The sequence below is a fragment of the Myotis davidii genome, unplaced genomic scaffold, assembly GCF_000327345.1.
Source record: "Myotis davidii unplaced genomic scaffold, ASM32734v1 scaffold1860, whole genome shotgun sequence".
Classification (NCBI taxonomy): domain Eukaryota; kingdom Metazoa; phylum Chordata; class Mammalia; order Chiroptera; family Vespertilionidae; genus Myotis; species Myotis davidii.
In genome coordinates, this window is record NW_006291984.1 from 47,639 (window position 1) to 53,536 (window position 5,898).

The 5,898-nt window shown below is 46.8% G+C and overlaps 1 pseudogene; it reads right to left on the reverse strand.

Annotated features, from left to right (window-relative positions):
• Nucleotides 1-1,566: 1,566 nt before the first annotated feature.
• On the reverse strand, nt 1,567-4,619 carry LOC102772204 (annotated as a pseudogene).
• Nucleotides 4,620-5,898: the final 1,279 nt, after the last annotated feature.

Below are 5,898 nucleotides of genomic sequence, written 5' to 3' on the forward strand. Positions count from 1 at the left end.
CTTGGTAAGTGGATAGCCCCCGAGGGCTCCCGGGCTTCCAGAGTGATGTCTGACTGCCAGCTTAGGCCCGATCCCCCAGGGAGCAGGCTTAAACCAGCAGGTGGTCATCCCCCAAGGGGTCCCAGACTGTGAGAGGGCACAGGCCAGGCTGAAGGACCCCCTGAGTACACAAATTTTTGTGCACCAGGCCTCTAGTAGTCTTATAATGAAGGATTTAGAGAAGAAGCCATATCAAGACTGGTAGGGAGGGCACAGATCAAAAAAGTCTGGCCCAGCACTCACAGGTGGCTGCGGAGAAACCAGAGGGATATCTCAGCTGCAAAGGTTTTCCTGAGATGTGAGGAATCTCAACCCCATGCCTATCTCCCCAGCCCAGAGTGCAAGAGCTGAAAAGAGGCAAGAACATAACATCTGGCTATGAAAATCAGCAGTATTTCTGTCCACCAGGAAGAGACTTAGGTGCCCTCTTAAAGAGCCAGGGCAAAGATCTCATTTGCGCCGAAACTGGTTTGGCTCAGTGGATAGAGCGTTGGCCTGCAGACTGAAGGGTCCCAGGTTCGATTCCTGTCAAGGGCATGTACCTTGGCTGTGGGCACATCCCCAGTGGGGAGTGTGCAGGAGAAAGCTGGTCGATGTTTCTCTCTCATCGATGTTTCTAACTCTCTGTCTCTCTCCTTTCCTCTCTGTAAAAACTCAATAAAATATATTTTAAAAAAAATCTCATTTGTTCACCCTGGTAGAGGGAGATCAGGAGTGGACTAGTCATGTGAGAAGAGGCTGAGATTCATGGCTCCAGGTAGAGCGCAAATAATGACTGTTTTACTTCCTCCGTTCCAATTTGTTTTTTTGTTTGTTTGTTGTTGTTGTTTTGTTGTTTTTCTTCAGGAGTTGTAAAACATTTATTCTGCCCCTTTTTCCATCTGTCATGACTGAAACTAAGGACTCCCTCACTTGGCCCAAATCATCTGCCAAGTGTAAAAGGCTTCCTACATTGTGTCTTCTTGAACTAGGGAAGGAGTTGTTGAGTTGCTCCATCACTTCCTCTAACCCTGTGCTTGTGTCCTGGGGAGGACTCAGAAGATCTTCCTCACGCATGGATTCTGAAGTTTGACTGCCAACCACTCGGAGCAACATAGGCTGACTGCTGTCTGACCTCTGAAGAGAGGTAGAAGGCGAGGACACAGTTGTTCCATTCACCTTGGCCTCTGCTTGAGGTTGCTCCAGCAGCTGCCTTAGCCTATGCAGCTGGGACTCCAGCTGTTTATTGTGGTCTTCCTTGATTTGCATCCTGGCTTCCAGGCGGCCTTTGTGTTGACGAAGTAGCTTGGCCTCAGCAATGAGCTCAGCATCCTGGGACTCTGAGGAGAGGTGGGCATCATTTCAGGAGGAGACAGCAGTGGGGAAAGGTAAGGAAATCAAGATCTGGGCAGGACTATGAGGCTGGCTCAGGGGGGAGTCCTGGTTCAAATTTTGGCAGTAATGCTGGATTAACAAATGTTCATCATCTATGCTCTCATTAGGAGAGATGCTATCATTTAGATAAGATCCATTGCTGTTTTCCACTTCTGTTAGCCTGCTAGCATAATGTTCAATGCGTGAATGAGTATCATCTTGTGAAAGTTGAGGGCACGAGGCAGCGCAGAATCTACCAGCCAGAAGTTGATCAGAGTAACAGGAGTTTCCATGTTGCCCCCCTGTATGACAGTCTGCACTGGCAGGTAGCCCATTCAGGGATGCTTTGCAAAATACCTTTTGGTTTGAAATTTGTTTTTTAGTATGTTGGCAAAGTCACGAACATCTTCTCCTGATGTTGTCGGAGTGCAATATTCCACCATGGGGTAGTGCATTTTATGGCCTTTTGCAACTCGACCAGAAAAAAAGCAACTTTGGCAGATGTCATAATTAAAGTGTTTCAGACTCCTGTACCTGAATCCAATGATTGGGCATTCCTTGCAGATGTTACACTTGGCCTGATGCTTGGCGGTTTCCACAGCAGCCACTCTGTGCAGGACTGGCAGCCACACCATGGACTGGGGTTCCAACCTCATCCAGTCTAGGAAGAGGGCCGCTTCGATCTCAGGCTTACTACTGGCAAACTGAAAGCAGCTTCTGACACTCAGCTCAATGTTACTGCCCCCAAAGGATGCAACTTCACCCAACTGTCTTGGGATTTGGATGGAATCATGCAGAAGGAGGCCCAGCCTGTGCTGGTCACAAAATCCTGTTGAACTTGCCACTTGCTTGGAAAGGTATCTGTACTTGTCTTCCAAGTGTGCTTTACACAGAGAAATGATGGCTGTTTTAAAGACAGGACCCAGATCCTCCCCGTTCGTCCCGTGTCAAACATTCAGCAGCCAATTGAGACACATATCCACGCAGAGAGGGACATTGACTAGATTGTTGTGCTCTTGCTCCAAGAGGTCATAAATAGTGGTCAAACAATTAATGATCTGCAGAATGTCCATAGGCTGGTCATTTTGCTTGATGTTGTGCAGATCCAAGGCATCACATGCGGCTGACAGGCTCAAGAGATCCAAGCAAAGAGCCTTCTGCAGTCTTCGGAGTTTCATGGCAGTCCTATAAGCCAAGAACCTGACATTATCCAGGTCAGCTAAAGGCTGGTAGAGCTCTGTCATTTTGGGATTGTCCCAGCATGTTGTTTGGGTCTCGTGGTTGATATAATAGGGCACTTTGTTTGGCGAGATGGCTCTCACCCAGGGACCCTGGACAGAAGTGGAAAGAAAGTGCTGTGACTCCGGGCCAAAGTCCCTGTGAGCTTCGTGCAGCTGCCTGATGGGGTCCTCAACAGCCACCTGCAGGAGCTTCCATCTGGTGTTCAGGTCTTCCAGAATATTGAGATTATATGGTGACAACTGAATGCCCAATGTGGTGAGTTGACGAGCAAGGTCATTGACATGGCTTACATTCTCTTTAAGAGGCGCAATTTCTCCTCGAAGTGCCTTGACTTTTTCCAGGTGATCCTGAAGAGAGTCAATGAGGATATCACCCATGGGCTTCCAGGATCCCTTGATCACCTCAGCTTGACGTAGTTTGAGGCCTAGCTGATCTGTGGCCTCCTGAAGTTCCTAGAGTCTTTCGAGGGCCTCATTGAATTTTCTCTGCCAGTCAGCAGAGTGCAGGTTCAATTTTTCCCACTCAGTGTTGACCTCCTCAGCTTGCTTTCTTAGGAGCCGTGTGACATTCTGGGCTTTTTCTTCAGGAGGCAGCTCTATGGGCTCCTGGTAAAGTTTCTCTAGTCCTTCCAAAGGCTGCTCTGTCAGAAATATTCGTACAGTCTCAGGAGTACTCATAATTACAGTTTTTTTCATTTTCAATTCCCTCTTGAAGGCCCTCTCTACATCATTCTGCTTCTGAACTGTTGGAAAATCACCCCCAACAGGTGTCTGCCGGCTTAACTCATCATCTTTCAGCTGTAGCCACACCAGAAGTTCTTGAAGAGAAAGGTGCAGACACTTCCACTAGTCATAACTGGCTTCCAAATGTGATCTAATGTTGAGAGACTTTTTCTGCAGCTCACTCTACTTGAAGTTCATGTTATCCAAACGTCTTTGTAACAGGACTGCCTCATCAGAACCTTCCAGGGAATCTCAGGATTTTTTGGCCATTTTCATCCAGATTGTGATAGATATTGATGTGAGCTTCGATTTCTCCTTGGAGGTCTTGCCATTGTTTCATCAGCCTTCTTACTCCCTTGGAATCTTCCAGGAGCTTTTCTTTATGGGTGGCATTCTGTAGAACGTTGGCAGTGGTTTCAGCTTCTGTAAGCCAGGCAAGAAACTTCTTCAGGTCCAGGGGGAACTGTTGCAGTAATCTATAAGTTTCTTCCAAAGCAGCCTCTCGCTCATTCACTCTTTTCTGAATGCTTGCCCAAGAGGCATTGATGTTCTCTGTAATTATGTGTACTTTTCTGGTATCATCTTCAGAATAATCCCGGAGCAGTTTCAGTGCCAAGTCATTTGCCAAATCTACATTTATCTTCCACTGGTGGAGGTCTTTGGCCAGCTGCTTGGTTTCTTTGATTTTCTTTTGGATTGCATCCGTTGTGTAGGGACTCTTCTTCCAGGACTCAAGCTTGCCTCTGACCTACCCCAAGACCTGTTCAGCTTCTTCCTTAGCTTCCAGCGATGTATTGAATCCTTTAACATTTCATTCAACTGTTGCCTCCAGTTCTGAAGGTGTTCCTGTACTTCATCCCACTGATTCTGAATTCTTTCAATTGGGTCAGTAATGATTCTTCTAGCCTCTTGATTGCTGGTCTTGTTTTTCAAATTCTGGGCAGCAGTAATAAGTTCTTACAACTGGGGGCACCTCTGTTCCAAATCCTGCAGCATGGCCTTCTGCTTCATGATCATCTCATTGATGTCTTCAAGATCACCCACCATCACCCTCTGCAACTTTATAACTCGATCAAGCAGAGACAGCCAGTGGTAAGTTCTGTCCAAGCCCGGTTGAAACCTGCTAGAGCAGGTACTTCCAAAAGCAAGGTGGATGGCATTTCCAGTGTGGAGATGGCAGTTTCCTTGGTAACCACAGATTGTGTCACCAGAGTAACAGTCTGACTAGGAGAGGCTCCAACAGTGGCCAGTCCAGGAGCTGGGCCAGGCTGCTTTGCCCTCAGCTCTTGAAGTAAATGGGTTACTGCCTTCCAGTCAGATCTCAGATCTTCTAACTTCCTCTTCACTGGCTCAGTGGCTGGTTTTTCCTTGTACAAATGCTGCCCTTTTGACAAAATCCCTTCTACATCCTGCTGTTTAACTTGAACTGCTACTTCAGTTTCCTTAATATCAAATGGTCTTCTTTGATTTGGTTGATTGAGAATTTCCAACTGATTCCTAATGGGAGATAACCACAGAAGCAGATGATTTAATTGCTCTTCAAGCTGTCCAAGATCCTTTATGTTAGCCTCAAGTTCTCCTTGTTTTGTAGGTAAGTCTCTAGAAATCTTTATCCACTGAAGATTTGTCTGCTTGAGCTTCTTTTCAAGTTTATCTTGCTCTTCTGGACTTATGGGAGCACTAACAAGCACTGTTCCTCCTGTTTCATTTAATTGTTTTAGAATTCACTGGCTCAGGGGCAGCTCTTACACAAGTAACTTGACTTGTTCAAGTTTTTCTTTTAGCTGTTGCTCATTTCCAGGTTCAGGTGCAATAGTAGTAATGTTACCCACTTCTTCCAACCAGAAAATAAATTCATTTAAATCTCTTTGAAATTCTGACACGATATCCTTTTGTTCTTTTAGCCTCTTTCTTCTTTCTGCCAGCTGTTTGCAGATCTCCTGCCACCACAGATTCAGGCTGCCCAATTTTTCCTGTAGAATACCGGCATCTGTTTTTGAGGACTATTGAATTATCTCTTCCCCAGTTGAATTCAATACTATGACAGCAATTTGCCTTTGCCCGATTCCATCCTGGAGTTCCTCTCTCTTGCGGCTTCTATTTCCACCACAACAATGTGGCCATGGAGGACGGGGGCCACTTCTTCCTCGAGGGTGCTGAGCATCTTGTAAAGTTGCAAAACAAGCAAGGTGGCCACATTCTCTTCCAGGACATGCTGAAGCCTCCCCAAGATGAATGGGGCAAAACTCAGGTCGCCATGGAAGCTGCCCTGGCCTTGAAGAGGAACCTGAGCCAGGCCCTCTTGGAGCTGCAGGCCCTGGTTCTGCCTGCGCAGACCCTCAGCTCTGTGACTTCCTGGCGAATGGCTTCCTGGATGAACAGGTGAAACTCATCAAGAAGTGGCAGTTTCCTTGGTAACCACAGATTGTGTCACCAGAGTAACAGTCTGACTAGGAGAGGCTCCAACAGTGGCCAGTCCAGGAGCTGGGCCAGGCTGCTTTGCCCTCAGCTCTTGAAGTATTTATTTCTTCTTCTTCTCCAA